At 39.2% G+C, this 20,215-nt stretch overlaps 1 long non-coding RNA gene and 1 pseudogene across 1 annotated transcript; both read right to left on the bottom strand.

The window, feature by feature from the left end:
- Window positions 1-444: 444 nt before the first annotated feature.
- LOC139441600 (uncharacterized) lies at window positions 445-18,826 on the bottom strand. The gene is made up of 3 exons (XR_011651634.1): window positions 18,752-18,826; window positions 2,116-2,262; window positions 445-963 (listed from the first exon to the last, which is right to left on the bottom strand). It is a non-coding gene; the product is annotated as an uncharacterized lncRNA (long non-coding RNA).
- On the bottom strand, window positions 4,103-6,164 carry LOC139441601 (uncharacterized; annotated as a pseudogene).
- Window positions 18,827-20,215: the final 1,389 nt, after the last annotated feature.

The following is a 20,215-nucleotide window of genomic DNA, read 5'->3' as shown; positions in this document are numbered from 1 at the left end:
CAGAGATAGAAATGGGTTTTTCCAACATTTTAGGGCTGAGACTAAAGACGTGTTTCAAATTTTGAAAGTTCGTTACATTGTGACTAGTTTTGAAGTTTTTATTCAAATATTTAGCGTTTCCTTCCCCCGCTTCACCCTTCTGCATTTCGTGTGATCCCCCATGTAAAAGAACAAGAGTCATCAGGAGATGTCATAATCCTCTGGTCTAATGGAATTCAGAAATGGAGTTTGGCTACTTTTACCCGACTTTTGGCTCATTGCCATTGGATACGTTCCGTTCAGTGAAGGAAAAATGCTCAGTATTTTCAAAATCTCAAATCACCAAAAAGGCACCAGTCCACCACTAGACTGGCTACAGTCATGTCTATTTAATCCGACATACTCGTATCCAACCAATCATGTTGGATTAAACGGTGCTTTGTCTGTATATGGGTTACTGGTGTGGCTGGCTGAAAAGGAGGATTCCCAACACCTGAGCCAATGGATTATTGCACATTCCATCAGTTGATAAGCTTACATTATCTAAGTCTGCTCCCCTGTATCTATTTATTTCTGTGACTTCCAGCCTCCTGGCTCTCTTGTCCTTTAAATTCTCAGATTTAATCCTGTCACAAACTCTGTTTGCAGCTTTCTGCATGCCTGAATGAGAGGACGGAGGAATATCAGCACACATTCACATGAGACGGAGGCCAATCTGGAGGCCAGTGTTTGCATGGAGGATCGACGTCCCCTTCTCGCATCACTTCCCTGTTACCTCCTTTTACAGTTGCTGGTACTTCAACAGGTAGGTACAGTCAGTGCATTTAACTCTCTGTCCTGTTTAGGCCCCATTGCTTTGTTATCTATGTCAATGACAAGGCCACCCTTACACACTGGAGAAGTCTCGGTGTGCTCAAGGAATACCTCGTTGTACATTTTGTCAGTTCCCCAACATGCAACAAGTGGTAAACATCAGCAGCAGCCCTGCAGATTAAAAGAGAAAAAAAAACATTCACTACCTGGGAAACTTCTAAATGAACCTTTAAAGAAGTGTTTGGCATTTCTGAATTATCTCCACTGTTGGGTCAATGCATTTGGTATTTCTCCCCCTTTTATCTGTTAGTCATGGTGTAAAACACTGTCTTTATATGCTATTGAATAATGTTCATACCTGGGAGTGAATTTGACAACTTGCTTTATCTGATCACTGAAAATTGAGGGAGTGAGTGAGAGTTAATATTTAACGTCACCCAATAAAACTGAAAGTTTATGAAGTGGCCTCCTTCTAAGGGCAGGTTAAGTCAACATATTGCAGATTTTAATACTTTTGGGCATACATAATCACAAATGCTTGACCAAAATGAAATTTGAAAAACAGAAAACAGAAAAACGACATGCGAAATCGTCCCCCAAATGAAACATTTCTACAGTAATGGGCCGACACCCAATCTGCTTGCTTCTGCCTCTGCCTCTGATTCTGTAATAATGCCGCTCATTCATTTGATTACGTATCCACAATTTATGTCACCTAAATAACAACACTGATGATACCTTCAGTTTTTTCAGGGATTTAAAACCTGACAGGCATTTATTGCAGCTTGTGTTTTATTGTTAGTACCGGTATATATAAACCAAACGATAGTTATCAATTAATTGTTGTTTTAATTATTCACAATGTCAAAGGTCATTTCACACATTCAACAATGTATGCAATGTTGTTATTTACATAGGATTATCAGAGTAGCAGAAATTTTACATTATAACCGCAGAGAACCACAAGACAATCAAATGCAGCAAATCTATCAGCCAATGAAAACAGTTTTTGTCCACGCACCCAAATAGTTTTGATTTGGAAGCCGATTACCGAGTGTGTGATTTCAGCACTTTTACTTGGACACTTAAATACCTTCCTCAAATAAAATGAATTTTTCTCTTAGAAATAGACTAAACTTATTTAGGAAAATTAATATTTGCAAAAAAATTCAATTCTGTTTTTCACTTGACTTGCCCTTTCAAAAGACAAATACTTGGATTTTGGAAGCTTAGCCACCAACATCATGTAGCAGTGAGGACTTTTTATATGCTCAAGTTTTTCAAAGTCTGCGCCAAAGGAATAAATGATTAAAATGTTATTACCTTCCACTTTTTTGTCTTTGTGAACTCTCATTGCCCTTCCTCGGCCCCAGCCAGCGGTAGGGCTCACTTGTAAGTGTTTGAACTTGCTGGACTTCAGTCACCCCTGCACTGCTCACTTTCTCATGAAGCTCTGTGGTCAACCTGAAACTTTTGGGCACTTAAAAGTTAAAAAAACAAAATAATGTTACTATAGAAGACTATGGGAAAGCATTTGGCTTTGTGTAGTGAGTGAGTGAGTTGGGTTTAACGTCCCTTTTAACAGTATTCCAGTTATATCATAGCATGTCAGCCTAATCACGGACCTATATAACCTGGATAGGAAACGCAACAGATAGCCTCAGGTCATCTACGCCGCGCTACCGGCGATTGTTTTTCCACCTGATTCATATTCATGATTAATGATTCATGGCATATTCTATTTTCAGCCCATATTTCATGTTCCTAATTTCTGAAGTGTAATTCACTAACTGGTAAAATAATAATATCCAAGACTTTTTCTGCAATAATAGGATCTGTATGTTTTTATATTATAATTATAGGTTTCAACTGTCAATAAATATCCTCAAAACCACCCGTAATTGTTTTGCCAATTCTGGAAGCCACAGCAAGTCACGTGACATGTGGAAAGATGGACAGGACATCAGGTGGTCACACATTGTTAGGTTGTATGAAGAATATGTGGAACCATCAATTTATGCTCATGCTCACAAATTAACGCGTGAGCATATTGACCTCACACCTTTTGCTAAAATGAAGGTGAATCTGGCAGCTCAGGTATTGAGCAAAACTGTTGCGGATGCACTTGAACATTTGTATGATGATTCTGTGAGTGAGACTGTGAATTTTATCAGTCAGATGAACAAATTCTTTAAATTGTTGAAATACAAGGAACTTGAATGAGGCAGACAGGAAAAGAAATACTAATTTAAGAGAATGTGTCGATCGAAATGATGAGAGACTGACATATCTGACAACTGAATTTCTTGGTTATTTCGATGCATGGGAAAGAGCTGTTTTGAACAGACAAGGGCCTCTCACGAAGAGTCAGAGATCTAGAATGATGTTGAGCAAGCAGACACTGCATGGATTACGCATCACGGTTCAATCTATTGTGGAATGTGTTAGGTTCCTATTAGATGAGGGTGCAAACTTTGTACTACCTCACAGATTCAACCAGGATCCACTTGAAGAACATTTCTCTCTTTATAGACAAAAGGGAGGGGCCAACAGCATTCCTACTGTGTATGATGTGAAACATACCATGTCACAACTTCGTGTCATTGGTTCAACTGCCTTAGCACCAATTACAGGCAACATTACAAACAAGAGAGGACATAATGATATTCGAGTGGTTCACACCCCACTAACTAAGAGACAGAGGAGAAACTGAACATTGACATTTGTGGTGTTTATTTAGTGATGAGGGGCGGTCAGGTAGCCTAGTGGTTCAAGCGTTCGCTCGTTACGCCAAAGACCGGGTTTGATTCCCGACATAGGTACATTGTGTGTAGCCCATTTCTGGTGTCTGTGATATTGCTGGATTATTGCTAAAAGTGGCGAAAAACCATAGTCACTCACTCACTCACTATTTAGTGAAGCCTGTGAAGATCCAGACTAGAAACTAGAATTGATCTTCAGCAAACCATGCTTCTTGTTAGTGGCGACTGCAGACCAGTTGGTCAGACTCGGGAACTTCATTAATGCATGTCATAAAATTGATGCTCATGATGTCTATCACTGGATTGTCTAATGCAGACTTGATTGTTTTTTTACTACCGTCATTTAGCCAAAATATTGCTGAGCACGGCTTTAAACAACAAACAAAGAAATGTTGTGTTTTGAGACTAACAAAATAAAAAGTCAAAATAAGATCATTTGTATGTATTTTCTTCAAGATTATTTCTTGCAGTTTGAAAAAAGCACCCACAAAATAATGAGATAAAATGTACAGCTAATTAAGCACTAAAATATGTACAGTTATGTTATTCACTGATATTAGAACAATTTTTATATTACATGTACGAACAAATCAACTGGCACAAAATCCAAACATATTAAACAGTTAATGTTCCCTCAGGCGTTTTCTAAGGGAATTTGACTTTTTCCCTTTTTTTGCACGTTTAGGTGTGCTGGCATTTCTTTATTGCGTTTGCCTGCGAATGTGCTTGACAACAGCTCTTCCTCGCAGTTTCAGGAACAAGTCCGCAATACTTCCAAAATGGAGAGCTTTTCTTCTTCAGTACTTGTGACGAGCTTGTCCCAGTAAAACAGGACTGTTGTGTCTTGAAGGATGCTGTCCTTAAGGTGGTAAACACACAGGGAATTTGCATATAAGTTTGATGTGTCGACTTGCTGCCGACAAATTATCTCCATTTTTCTCACAAGAAAGAAAAAATTGTCCCCACTAACTTTAAGTCCTCCTCTGTTGACAGTCTCAGTCCAAACGTGAAATTTTGTCATAAATGCAGATGAAGTATCCTGTGAAGTTATGCATAAATGCCTCAGGGTTTGGGCTACTTTTGACTCTATTCCTGAGTGCTTTGTAATGGCCCTAATTAAAAATCCACAGATATAAAATAGAGTTTCATTTTCTGCCGAGATCAGATCTTTAGCTTCGTGTTCTGCATCACTCTGTATACTTGATATGAACTTCGTACAGACAGCATCAACCAGTTCATCCAACAAGCACTGACTTAGCATGTGTACATTCCAGTCACTCTCTTGTGTGTGTAATTTTATTACATCATGCAATGTGTCACAGAACTTGGTGTCAGTTCTTACTCTGTGGAACTGTGCCCACATCTGCTCTCTGCTCGCCACAAAGGAGCTGCTTTTTCCCAATCCAGAAAATAATGTTACAAATGTAGGTGTCAGGTGGACAGTTATTTGAGCTAGGCATGACTCTGAACCAGAAAGTAAACTAGCAATGTCACACATTTTCCCCTCACATGCCAGATCTGACTTGTGAATTTCATTATGAGCTATTGCGTTTAAAGAATTGCGGACAGACTCCAGCATACATCCTTGCAATTGCTCAGTGCTGAAGAAAACTTGATTTGAGGAACTTGTCAGCGTAGTTGTTGAGGCACTTGACGTAGGAGGTGTGGTCGATATGGTCTGAATATAAAACTAAGCATTAACACATCACGATGAATAAATAAAAAGTAATTGAAAAAGCATACTAACTCAGGCTTTTTAAAGGATTAGAGTTTTCCCTGATACAAGTATTCTGTTCATATGTAATGATTGCAACATTGAAAGTGTATACACATGATACAAGAGTCCCAAAATGTTAGTTCAATTATTATTCTACGGCAGTCAAATTAAGGTATCCATGGTCAATGTGTTAAGATTAGATTAAATGTATACAAATTAAGATAGATACACACATGATAGAATACAAATAGGGTTACTTAAATCTAAAATTATATTAGTCTGGAGGACAAAATTGCAATATGTAAATTGAAGAATCTATTTGGTCCACACATTATAACATCTTCGAGTATCTGCTTTCCTCTTATAATTATATGCCTATATTTTACCATTATTCATATATATACCCATGGTGGTAATTAGCCAAATTGTGCCCTGGGACTTTCATGTAAGAATATATATGTAAATAAAATATGAATATATGTTTGAACAGAAAACTTTACTGTTTTGTGATTTTCATTACCTCGTAAATCGGATCTTCCGTGTGCTTTGATCACATGGCCACGGAATCCACAAATTGAACCGTAGTCTTTGCTGCACAAAGGACATCTGTACAAAGCTGCAAAAGTCTTGCAAGGTCTCTGGTTTTCGCCAGTCTTTTGCACCTTTGAATGGCAGTCATCGGGCGTTGAATCCGAGTTTCTATCCACTTCACACTCGGTGTACTCGCCTAGAAGTACGGACAAATCCAAATCTGAGTCATCCCAGTTGACGAAATCGGACATGTTGTAGTTGTTACGAGAGAATCTGAACGCTTGAATATGTATCCGTATTAGGTTAGGAATGACTATAATGTTGCAAGGCATTGTATATATATGGTCTGATATCTCGATCATCTTAATTACCATTTCTGTGTTTAATTGATAAATATCTGATGCACATAGGACATATGTGTTTTGACAGCTATCGATCGCCACACATGCTTGTAAGCTGGATGTTTTGGTAACCAGGGAAAGTCAAGTTAAGCCCTACTACGCATGCGCCATAAGCTGTCCACATGTGGTTGGCATCGCGCCTACGGGATACCGATAACATGGGGCTCGGATTTCAATTCGCGGATGCGCGGCAGAAATAGTTTCAGCAATTCTGTATCGTTTCCTATCCAGGTTATACAAGTCCGTGGCCTAATGTGGGAGGAAAGCCAGGAGTGATGCAGGTCTCAGACGTTTACCACTTCGGTGAAACTCACGAGCATGTGTATGGTGCTGACAAACCTAGAAACATAATCGGGGCGAACTGGGATTCGAACCCACAATCATAGGTTTCAGGCATGCCCAAAGGATGCAACTCTGCACAGCGAATCGCGGGGCCTTAGACGACTGGGCCACCCGTGCCCCCTTGCCTTTGTGTAACTGTTAGTATACATGAACATTCAAGGTTACACACAACCAAATGTTTTTCCATAGACTTCTACAGTAACGTGACCGCCTCCTTGGTCTAGTGGTAGAGCGTCCGCCCGGAGAGCGGAAGGTCCAGGGTTCGATCCCTGACCGCGTCATACCAAAAGACGTTAAAAGTTGGTGTTGATTACAACATGAAGTTCCAAACAATCTTGATTCTTTATTCTTTTCTAATTCTTGTGTCTCAACTCTCATGTACAAACATTAGATTGACTGTAACAAATAGAAAGGATTTCATTGAGTATATGGCTTTTGAATTTCCTAAATTTACACATGAACTTCATAATACAGCAGTAATACTAGGTTGGCTTGTTTACATTACAAAGGCATGAACATAATAGTCCAATAAAATGTACAGAAACAATGCCTTAACTGCACTAAATAAACAGGAAGCTTAATATTTCATACGCCTTTCATAACTTTAGGCCATGAGAATATTTATGAACAAAGTTGAAGTCTAGGGTGTATTTCCATGAGCCAAGTCTAAAACAGCCACAAACCCTCAATTATGAAGAATTAAGTTAATGTGTATGTTAGAAATTAAGAAGATGCATTTATAAACAAATTCCTATTGATGAATTTTCAAATGAAAGACTAAATGTGCCTTACCATTACTTTAGACTTCACTGGCTCCTAGCATGACTTCCTCATGCATGCTGCTTAAAGCACATGGTGACATGACCACACCCATCTGTGCTTATCTCCCTTCTTATTAAGGTTGATGTAAAATTGGCACATGATCAAAAAATGAAACATAACATTCAAACCCAGGAAATTAAATAAACATCCAAACCATAAGAATTATTTAATAGTGTATACTGCTGTTGTTATATGTAATACATAATTTGTGGAATTTCTAGAAACCAGATTTCATACCTGCTGTTGTTATATGTAATACATAATTTGTGGAATTTCTAGAAACCAGATTTCATACCTCCTTAACCAATCAAGCTATCATAATGAATAGAAAATGGAAATAAACATTTTGACCATTACAGATGGTACTTGTTACCCTGTCTGGCGCTCGTCATTAAGGGGCTAAAACAAGGACAGGTCTGCTCAGAGTCAGTATACTGTGTCTGAGTGGGGTATTCATGTTAAACTGCGGCATGGTATCTCAGTGAGCTAGCACTATAAATCGGCATCAGTCCGGACTTGTACAAACACCACACACGTACATGCACGTCGCTATATAAGTGCAATAATCTTGGACACGACGTTAAACCCCATTTCACCTCACCTCACCTACAGTAACGTAATATTCATGTTCTTTTTAAATAAATAGGCATTCAACTGGCATTAAAGCTGCAATAAAATCACATATTTTGGCCAGCTTAATAGCCAGTTCCAGGAAGTACAGGAAGCTAAACAGACTACTCCCAGTTCGGCACCAAATGTCACCTGCATGAAAATATCTGTGGTCACATTCAGCAGAAGTCATGTTTAAAAAAGATGTTGAAAAAATGAGGTCAGTTTTAATTACTGGATGAGTGCACTTAAAAAACTCAAAAATCTTACACAATATCATCCTATCACAGCTGTCGGGTTTCTCACTGCACACTATCTGTCCGACTCTGATTTGGTAAAGTCAAACCCGTCCACAAATTTGAAAACATCTGTATGAGGCAAAAATGTGATTATGTACTGTTCATATGCGAATCATCATCAAAATATGTAATAAAGATTAATATTTTTGAGTCAGTCAGAGAGGTTTTATGCCACTTATAGCAATATTCCAGCAATATCACAGTGGGCTTCACACATTGTACCCATGTGGGAATCAAACCCAGATCTTCGGCATGACGAGTGAACGCTTTAACCACTAGGCTACCCCACCACCCCATAGAGATTAATGACATAAAAAGAGTACAAATTTTGACAACAAAATGAAATTCAAACTTATTCCTTTCCTATTCTTTATTTATGAAGTTGGTTGCTTTGTTGTTTAACACCACACTCTGCAATATTCCAGCTACATGACGGCGGTCTGTAAGGACTCGTACCGGGGCCATCGGCATGACGAGCAAACGATTTAACCACAAAGCTTCTCCACTCCCATTAGACCATTACATACACAATGAGGCTTTAAAGGAGCACTGTCAGAAATTTATAATGTGAGATGTAGATCTTATAATAGACCTTGATAGAGACAAAATGGGTGTTACGGTCAAAATAACATCTCTAAAATAATTTCGATTGATTTTTCCAAATTATTAAAGTTTAAAATTGTTCTTAAATTTTTATTCCAAATTTAGCATGTAAAAGATTATTATTTTATGCATGCTTCAAGAGTTTAGCCAAGGAAGATTACTCTGTTTAGGCTGCATGCGATGCATGCTTTTTAGTTTCTCGAAGGAGAGAATGAGGACCCATGTGGTCAGTAACAAAAAAGGAAAAAGTAAAGGTTAGAGCGAGTGAGTGAGTGAGTGAGTGAGTGAGTGAGTGAGTGAGTTTGGTTTAACGCCGCTTTCAGCAATATTCCAGCAATATCACAGCGGGGGACACCAGAAATGGGCTTCACACATTGTACCCATGTTGCAAATGGAACCCAGGTCTTTGGTGTGACGAGCGAACACTTTAACCACTAGTCTACCCGACCGCCCCTAAAGGTTAGAGAAGAATATGGGTCTACCAAAATGTCAATCTTCCAATTTAAAAGAGGTTATTTTTTATAATTGATGATGAGAATGAGAATGAAGATGGAAATGGAAATGTGAATTGTACTTTTGTTCTAGGATGAATTTTTGTGATCCTTACAATGGGTCTTAACTGGACTCTTTGTTTGTTTGTTTGTTTGTTTGTTTGTTTGTTGTTTAACGCTGCACTCAGCAATATTCCAGCTGTATGACGGCGGTCTGTAAATAATCGAGGCTGGACCAGACAATCCAGTGATTGATATCATGAGCATCAATCCCTGCAACTGGGACCAATGACATGCATCAACCAAGTCAGAGAGCCTGACCACCCGATCCCGTAAGTCGCCTTTTACAACAAGCATAGTCACCTGACAATAATGTAAGTTACAGCACAAACTTTGAAATTACATAAAATACATAATAGTGTAACAGAAGCCTAATATCTCATATACCTTTCACAATAACTTAGGCCAAAAGAATATTTATGAACAAAATTTGAATTTTAGGCCATATTTCCATAAGCCATGTCTCAACATGTCAATCAGCCATCAAACCTAACTTATGAAGAATTAAGTTACTATGTTTGGTAAGAATTAAGAAGATGCATTTACAAACAAATTCCTATTGATGAATTGTTAAATAAGTGCCTTACCATTACTTCAGACCTCACAAACATTCCTCACAAGAGTTCAACATGCACACTGCACAAACCACATGGTGATTTGACCATACCAATCAGTAGTTACCTCCCTTCTTATTAAGAGTGATATAAAATTGGCACTTGATAAAAAATGAAACAAATGAGTGAGTGAATGAGTTAATTTAAAGTCATATCAGCAATATTTCAGCCATATCGTGACTTGAACAAGTTATGCATTTATATTATATGTATATATAACAAGAGTCATCCGAAGATGACATATCCCCCCGACCTGTCATGTCGGTTGCTGTTCATGTTACCGGCACTCACTACGAGGACGTAGGTTGGCATGAGTGCCATCAATTCCCTCAGATGGCAAAGAGAAATAACTTTCCTTCTACCATTTGAACATGACATTATTACAAATATATCCTCATCAACATTATAACTCAGGGGATATAATGAGAATCATCAGTCACAAATGCTTCCCTAAACATTGTATGCTGGGGATTGACTAAAAGTAAGATGGTTACAGCTTAACGCCAATAGAAAATAATTCACACAGAAACACATCAGTCACAATTGTTTCACTAAACATTGTATGTTTTGGACTGACATTATATGACAGAGGCTACAAATTAAAAAGATTAAAATCTATAAATAACAAACTGCACTACTAGTGAACATGATTGATATGTGCATAAAGTTTGGTGAATCTCTGTTGCATGGTTTAGAAGATATGCTCCAGACGAGGACATTACCCTAAGTTCATCAATTTTCAATTTAAATTGAAAAAAAGAAAAAATCTGTTAATAGCAAAGGCACCACTACATAACCTGCTTGATAGGTGTAAAAACATTTGAGAAGCTAAGTTGTATGGTTTGGGAGATATGGTCCGGACAAGAGCACAACACTCAAATTTCCTAAGTTCATCATATTTCCATGGAAACGACAAAAATATCAAATTCTAAAAATCTCTAAATAGAAAAATACGCTACTACTGAGCATGATTGGTAAGTGTACCAAGTTTTGTGCAGCTAGGTTGAACGGTTTAGGAAATATGCTCCGGACAAACAATGACTACAGAGGACATACTGATTGCTATATCCCCCCCGTCATTATATGTCGGGGGATACAAACTGTCAACGAAGGACAGTACAACAACTAGCAATATATCACAGATCATAAGTGTAAAACTAGCTTTAGAACAATAAAATGATCACATTATAACAGACGACACATTATAAAAACGGGCTGCAGATCGCCAGCAACCAAAGTTAGGACACCAAACTAGGGACAAAACATTCAAGACCATGAAATAGAAATAAACATGTTAACCATTACAATTATTCAGTATTGTAGAGTAAGTACTGTTGTAATATGAGATAGACAAGTTGTGGACATCTTATAAATCAAGATTTTATACCACCTTCACCAATTCAGGAAATGGAAATAAATTTTGACCATGACATTGATTCTGGTTTTAGGCCCCTTTTAGCTTGAGCAATATCCAAGTAAATTCAGGGGGTGGGGGTTTGGGGGCATAGAAATGGGCTTCACACACTGTACACGTGGGGAATCAAAACCCAGGCCTTCAGCATGTCGAGCAAACGGTTTAACCACAAAGCTACCCCACTGCCCCTTTGACCATTACATACACAATGAGGCTTTAATGGAGCACTGTCATAATTCTATTGTGAGATGTCAATCTTATAATGGACCTTGAATAGTGGGTCTTGACTGGACTGTTTGTTTGTTTGTTTGTTTGTTGTTTAAGGCTGCACTCAGTAATATTCCAGCTTGATGTCGGTTTGTAAGTAATCAAGTCTGGACCAGACAATCCAGTGATTGATACCATGAGCATCGATCCACACAATTGGGATCGATGACATGCATCAACCAATTCAGAGAGCCTGACACCCCGATCCCCTTAGTCGCCTCTCACGACAAGAAGAGTCACCTTTTACGGCAAGCCCAGTATGGGTATTTTAATGGGAACAAAATTGTGATCATGGTAATGAAAATTATTTATGAAACACATGTCATTACATGTCATTACTATCACAGTTAGTTAGTTGCACCAGAACTATTTAAAGATTGTTGGTTTGTTGTTAAACGCCGCACTCAGCAATATATTCAAACTATATGACGGCGGTCTGTAAATAATCGAGTCTGGACCAGACAATCCAGTGACTGGGAACGATGACAAGCATCAACCAAGTCAGCGACCCTCAACACCCAATCTGATTCCGTTACTCGCCTTCAACGACAAGCATAGTCACCTTTTACGCCAAGCATGGGTTGCTGAAGACCTATTCTACCCTGGACTGAGGGGGTTAACTGTACTAAATGTACCTACCTGTACAAGTACCACAACTTCTACAAGGCGGTCGGGCAAATTTCTTGCAATATCACGGCAGGGGACACCAGAAATGGGCTTCAGACATTGTACCCATGTCGCAAATCGAACCCAGGTCTTTGGTGTGACAAGCAAACAACTTTAACCACAAGGCTCATCATCCGCCCCTCATTTGACCTGATGCTACATGAACAATCCAGAAGACATCCTTAACCTAACTCCAACCTGATTTTCTCCATGGTCTAGTGGTAGAGCATCCACTCGGGGAGTGGAAGGTTGGGGGTTCGATCTCCAGCCACGTTATATCTAAAGACGTAAAAAGATGGTCCTTGTTGTTACCCTGCATTAAGGGCCTAAAGAGGGACTGGTCATCTTGGGAGTCAGTCGTGTCAGAATGGGTTATTCATGGCTCTGGAGCGGTAGGGTAGCTCAGTGGTTAAAGTGCTCGCTCGTCATGCCGAAGACCTGGGTTCGATTCCCGACATGGGTACAATGTTTGAAGCCAATTTCTGGTGTCCCTTGCTGTGATATTGCTGGAATATTGCTAAAAGTGGCATAAACCAAACTCACTATACACACACCCACGCACATCTCACCGATGCATCATAAGTTTTCATGCAACGATACAAAACCATACCCTTGGTAAAATGTATTAATTATTACTCGTATAATGATGCCCAGCATTTTTTGTCAGTCAAATACCGCAAAATGTGTTGTAAATAGCGTTCCAAGTTCACAACTAAAAATAGCAGCCACAAACATGTGTCTACAGCTAGCTTTTCTTTTAGAACATGCTCTGAAATATTAACAGTCAAGTAATTTTTGTGGCAGATGTAGTTTTTGAATATATACTATTCCAAAAAAGAAACGCATAGGTGTTTCTGAATTAAAAAAAATCCTCTGATCAAAGAATATGTCAACTGAATCGATAAAATATGTTATAAATCTGTTTATAGGAGACTTCTATGCAAATCTGTATTTGAAAAAAAACACCAAAACACAAAACGTTGTGTTTGATAAGACGTTTTACAAATTGCTGAAAACACATCACCAAAACGAAACCAAACTCATTTTGCACGTGCAAATTGGGCCATGAGTTGCATGCTGTATCTGTCTATAAAATGCCATGTCGCATTCGAAATGTGAAATCAGTTTTGAAGAGTTTCACGACGGAATCATTATGCCACGTCTAGACGCTTGGAGACGCAATATTGCCATTGGAAGAATAGAGGCTGGTTAGTCGCAATCTTCAGTTGCAAGACGTCTAAATGTAAGCCTGAATACGATTTCTCGACTCGCAACACGCTACAACCTTACGGGTACCACAAACGACCGTGAATTTACGTGATCGTACTGTTACAGCTGAGAGCACAGCGGCCAGGGTGCCTGGACTTTTAAGGATATCGGGGCAAACAGTACGGAACAGACTGAGAGAGGTTGGACTGAGAGCCCGGACACCCTACTTCGGGAACGTGATACAACGTCAGCATCGCGTCCAACGTCTCCGCTTGTGCAATAACATGTCGGCCTGGAACTTACGAAACTGGAGGCACATACAGTTCAGCGATGAATCTAGGTTTCTTCTACAGAGAGGGGATGAACAAAACAGAGTTTACAGACGGGTCCATGAACGTTATGCTCCTAACTGTGTACGTCAAGTGGACAGATTTGGTGGAGGAAGTGTGATGATGTGGGCGGCGATATCCTACACCAACCGTACTAATCTTATCCATGTCCAAGGAAACCTGACGGCTGTGTGCTATAGGGACAATATTCTTCAGCAACACCTTCTCCCAGTTATTGACGTCAGACGGGAGTTATTCCAGCAAGACCACGCCAGGCCACATACAGCACGTGTCACCATGGAGTATCTGGCAAATAACAACATTCCTGTGCTCCCCTGGCCATCTCGTTCCCCGGATCTCAACCCCATAGAACATCTTTGGGATGAATTTGATCGGCGTCTACGTCAGAGTGTATGTCAACCTCAAACTCTTCAGGAGTTGGCTACATTTCTTCAGCAGGAGTGGAGGACAATTCCTCAACCAGTTATACAGCGTCTCATCCAGTCCATGACGAGTCGGGTCCAAACTGTTATTTGTGCACGTGGTGGACATAACTGGTACTGACACTTCTGAGGACCCTGAACAAAATCATGACTGTTTAGCCTGTGGTGATCATTATTATCGTATACACACGTGGTTCTGCCATGTGCACGTCAAATTTCATGCTCCTGAGTATGTTTGTTGAATAGTTATACACGTTTGAATTAAACCTGTCTCTTCAGATTTCTGCCTTATGCGTTTCTTTTTTGGAATAGTACATTTGTTTTAATTTCATTTCAGGCTTTCACAATTATTTATTATATATAATTAGTTATAAGTTTCATCAGTCACCTGTAGTATGGGTCCTGAATAACCTAAAAATTGCTCCATGGTCAGAAGCTTTATATGCTGATTGGCCAAGCTAAAGCCTATAGTTAAACTGACTGCTTTGGTTACACTGCACTCTCTCTCAGCACATGAACTGACAGAACTGCTCAGACTAGCGAGGATTAAAAAATGAGTGAGTGAGTTAAAATTTTACTTCGCATTATTTCAGCCATATAACGATGAGACAAAGTTAATACATTCACAATTTCATTATTTATCTAGGGATCTAGGCAACCAGTAACCATAGCCAGGCCACCTCGCTGGGGATCATGGGGACGTACAGTACCTCTGCTTCCTGCATAATACCCCAGCAGGAGTTACATCAACACTTTAGCCACTGGTGGTTGAGCACAATGCTAGCCAATCTTAAAAAGTACTCAGCAGGGAGTTGGCCTTAAAAACACTGGTTGATGATTGTTACATCGGTTATAGGATTACAAAAGGAATAAAGTTGTAATTGTCTGGTGAGTTATATGGCTATTATCTCTACTTTGTGTTGTACTTAAAAGTGTTATATTTTATTTAATTTGATGTTAACACGATATACAGCTTTCTTTCTGATCATTTAGAACCTTTATTCTTGGTCTCAGCATTTCATTATACATGAAATTGACGTTCATACGCTTTTCATGAGACCGTGTTCTTGAAATGACGTAAACACTGACGGACTACTTCCACATTCCTGGGGAAACCCCTGGGAATTCCCTAGCATGAAAACATACATAAGCGTTCTTTCTGATCATCTAGAACCTTTAATCTTGGTCTCAACGTTTCATTATACATTGAGAAATGTCAGAGAGCGTGACTGCATGATTGTTCACGAATATCCTCGCTACGGCCTCTCCTAATGAACAAACGAAGAAATGCAAGCTCCGACGTTCATACAGTTTGGCCCTCAATCTATGAGGGGCGGTCGGGTAGCCTAGTGGTTAAAGCGTTCGCTCGTCACGCCGAAGACCCGGGTTCGTTTCCCGACATGGGTACAATGTGTGAAGCCCATTTCTGGTGTCCCCCGCCGTGATATTGCTGGAATATTGCTAAAAGCGGCGTAAAACCAAACTCACTCACTCACTCAATCTATGAAGGTTCATACTCCAATGAACTCACACAAAGTGAAAGTCAATTCTTAAATAATGTGTGTAATCTAAAATCTAACAAACAAACCTTTTTTGTAATGCAAATATTCAGATGTGGTTGATTCAAATCATTGTAAACAAATTGTGTGTTTTACTTTGATCACTATATTAAATGTTAAATAGTGTTTTAGTTTATGAATTATTTATTCAGATTCATAAGTTGCCTTAAGTTTTTTTGTTCGTTTGTTTGTTTAACGCCTCCCTCAGCAATATTCCAGCTACATGATGCCGGTCTGTAAATAATCGAGTCTGGACCACACAATCCAGTGATTGACATCATGAGCATCGATCCACGCAATTGGAATACGATGACATGCATCAACAAAGTCAGCGAGCCTGACCACCCAATCCCGTTGTTTGCCTCTTACAACAAGCAGAGTAGCCTTTTATGGCAGGCATGGGTTGCTGAAGACCTAGTCTACCCCGGATATTCATGGAATCTGTTGCCATAAGTGTAGCAGTAGGGAGTCATTGCATTATTTATATTTGTCTAAGTTATGATCACATTTAATGTAATGTTATATATCATTAATTTTTGTCTGAAAGTATTGCATATGTTTACCCAGAATGTGTTGGCATTATGTATATATTTTGTGTGTATACTATGTAACCAGTATAGAAGTCTAGGAGTTATCTCCCTTGGATGTCAGTGTTGTGTGGCATGTTTATTACTGTATATGCTCTTGTTGAAGTGTTCAGCGCACTGTCTAGTGTTTTAATGGATGACTGATATGTAATACTTACTTGTGATAAGCCTATGCTATGTATATATATATATAGTGTTGATGATCACATTGTACCTCTTATTTATTATGTCATTATGTACTTAAGGGCGTCTTAGATTGTTGTTTGTTTGTTTGTTTAATGCCACACTCAGCAATATTCCTGCTATGTGACGGTGGTCGGTAAATAATCAACTCTGGAGCAGACAATATAATCCAGTGATTGTCATAATGAGCATCTATCCATGCAATTGGAATACTATGACATGTATCAACCAAGTCAGCGTGAGAGTGATTCAAAGTCACATCAGCAAAATATTTCAGCCATATCGTGACTTGAACAAGTTATGCATATATATCATATATAAAAACTGGGACAGTACAACAACCAGGAAAATGTCACAGATTATAATTTTAAAACTAGTTTTTGAACAATAAAATCATAAGATTATGACAACACAGTATAAAAACAGGCTATAGAAAACCAACAACTACCAAATCAGCGAGCCTGACCACCTGATTCTGTTAGTCATCTCTTACAACAAGCATAGTCACCTTTTAGAGCAAGCATGGGATGCTGAAGACCTATTTTACCCCAAATCTTCACAGGTCAGGCATATCTTAGATCTTTGATTTCCCCCAAGCATGTGTTAGTTCACTGTGTGCCAAGACATCCACTAAAATGCTACTTTCCATGCAAATGTATGGTGCTGACAAACCTTGAAACATAATTGGGTCTTCAGCAACACATGCTCACCTGAAAAGGCGACTATGCTCGCCGACTTGGTTGATGCATGTCATCGTGTCCCAATTGCATGGATCGATGCTCATGATATCAATCACTGGACTGTCTGGTTCAGATTCAATTATTTACACACGTCGTCATATAACTGGAATATTGCTGAGAGCGGTGTTAAACAACAAACAAACAAACTTGACTACTTGGAAAAATCAACCGGTCAAACATCAACCGGTCAAACCTATCACTAACAGCATAATATAAGAGAAAGAATTTAAATACATCAACATAAATTGATCGACTGAATTAAAGTTTCATTATAAACAATCTGAAAATCAACAAAGGAATTATTCAATATCTTGTCAAGTATTTACAACATAATATACAACAAAGCTTGTTACACTCAAGGTAGGAATTGGTTTTGCAGCAGTTATGCTTTTACAGTATTATATTCATTACACTATAAGTATTTAAGAGTACTGCAATTAACAAAGGCAAAGTGTTTTTATTATATTCTTATTCTCGTGCAGCAGAGATTGCGGTTCGGACATTGCATTCTATCTGCTTCTGTCATAATTACATATTTTCGCATTTGCCTGTATCATTTACTGATATCAAACTTTCCTTTTTCATCATATTTTGTTTTTCTTCTAGATTAAGTTTATTTGTATAGCGATTGCATGTCTTAGTTTCCCTGTTTACCGTGTTGCATATTAACAATATACCACTCATAAACACACCCACACATCTGTTCCTGTCAACCGAAACTTTTCACCACAGGGTCGGAACATTTTCATTTCAATTTTATGTATTCAATCCTGATATTTTTCCCGGGTCATAACTAAATTTGTGTGAAACAAAAATATGAATACGAAGCTATTGTCACTGCATGGCCTGCTAAAAATATATATTCAAATTATCTGATGCGCAATGGCTCACCATAGCATGCCGTTTAAACCAAATGATGCTTTGTAAGGACGCCATTTAAACAAACTTTTGGTTGACAATTAAGCATGGAGCTAGATCTATATCTGGCGGCATCAGCTTCGATCGTTGATCTTCTGAAAGATTTGTCAGAACAACAAATTCACACTGACACATTTATGGCGTACCTATTGACACAAAATGTTGATCATTCACAATTAAAGGTCAATATAGCATTGTACATCGCTCCTTTGATTCCTGAAACCATAGACCATAGAGAGGGAGGGGATATTTTGTTAAAATAGGCCTTACCTCGGCCGCACCAAATTGGCCAAGCGCCTGTGGTGCTGTCGAATGCAAGTCTTGCTAGGTCCGTGTCTACAGCTTAATTGTACGTGCACAAAAGCTTCAATAGTATTACTATTTCGATATTACCTTTAGCATCCACTGGTTGAAGACAGAAATTGGTTTGGGAATGCCGTCAACTGTCAGCTCCAAGCTTTTGTTCTTCGTGCAGTCAGCGACGAGACGAAAATGTGTACGTGCTGCTTGACACGGCCGAAAGCATGGTCCCGTCTCTACTTAATTTGGAGCGCAACAATGGCGTGGAACTAGTTGTCATTCAGTCCAGAATCAACCTGAGGGGTTTGTTAAAACCAGTCCCTTGGCCTAGTTGCGGCACACGCATGAGGAGCCCAGTCCAGTTGAAACCTCCCAACTGTTTTTTTTTTTTACATTGCCGGATGGGTCCGATCATGCATTTTTAAAATGGAGGGGTCAAATTATCCTACATACATTTGCTTTTCAAAAAAGAAGAGATAGGGGAGGGGTCGGGCGGGGAGAGGGCGGGGGTGTATCAGTCAAAGACCTGTTGACTGACTATTAGTTCCATGTAATTTAATACAGTATATTTACATAATAACAAAATAATTTTCAAATGAGTCCAGATCAAATCATTCTAGACTTGAGTTGGACTCCTATTTAAATTATCAAGTCAGCAAGCCTTACCACCCGATCCCGTTTGCCAGCAAGCCTTACTACGGAAGCGTAGTAGGGCCACGGTGAATTTTTGATTTTGTCTAAGTATCTCCTACGTAGGACTTACTATCTCTTACGTAGGACTCAGTATGGCCCAGAATCTCTATCTACTACGTAGGACTTATATATCCTACATAGGACTTAGTATCTCCTACGTAGGATTTAGTATTTCTTAAGTAGGACTTAGGACCTAGGAGATAATAAGTCCTACGTAGGAGATACTAAGACCAAAAATGTTTCTAGGTTTGTCAGCACCATACCCGTGCTCGTGGGTTTCACCGAAGTGGTAAACGTCTGAGACCTGCATCACTTCGGGCTTTCCTCCCACATTAAGCTGACACGCCGTGATATTAAAAGCGGCGTAAAACCCACTCACTCACTCACTAAGACCAAAAAAATATTTCACCGTGTCCCTACTACGCTTCCGTACGTTACCATCCGATCCCGTTCGTCGCCTCTTTAAATACGACAAGCATAGTAATCTCTTCACGGGTCGGAGTGAAGAATCATCAGCTTCCAGTGTCAAGCAATTCAAGCGTTGCAAGGGCGGTGCCTAAAGTTCACTGTAGTGTTTTAGTTTAACATTGTAGACTAATTATTATTTGGTCAGGCTTCCAAATGTTTGTTAATAGCCCGCCGCCGCACCCAGCAAAAATTTGGTGTAGATAACTGATCTCTTTGGATGCCTCAACGCATTTGCTTGTTTGTTTGTACTTAAACGCAGAAATATTCCAGCTATATGACGGCAGTCTGTAATTAATCAAGTCTGGACCAGTCAGTCCAGTGATTGACATCATGAGCGATGATACGATAACATGCATCAACCAAGTCACTGAGCCTGACCACCCGATCCCGTTAGTC

This window comes from Haliotis cracherodii, unplaced genomic scaffold (genome assembly GCF_022045235.1).
Source record: "Haliotis cracherodii isolate W230 unplaced genomic scaffold, xgHalCrac1.p SCAF_41, whole genome shotgun sequence".
Classification (NCBI taxonomy): domain Eukaryota; kingdom Metazoa; phylum Mollusca; class Gastropoda; order Lepetellida; family Haliotidae; genus Haliotis; species Haliotis cracherodii.
The sequence above is the reverse complement of the archived record's forward strand: the minus strand, read 5'-3'. Positions and strand labels throughout refer to the sequence as shown.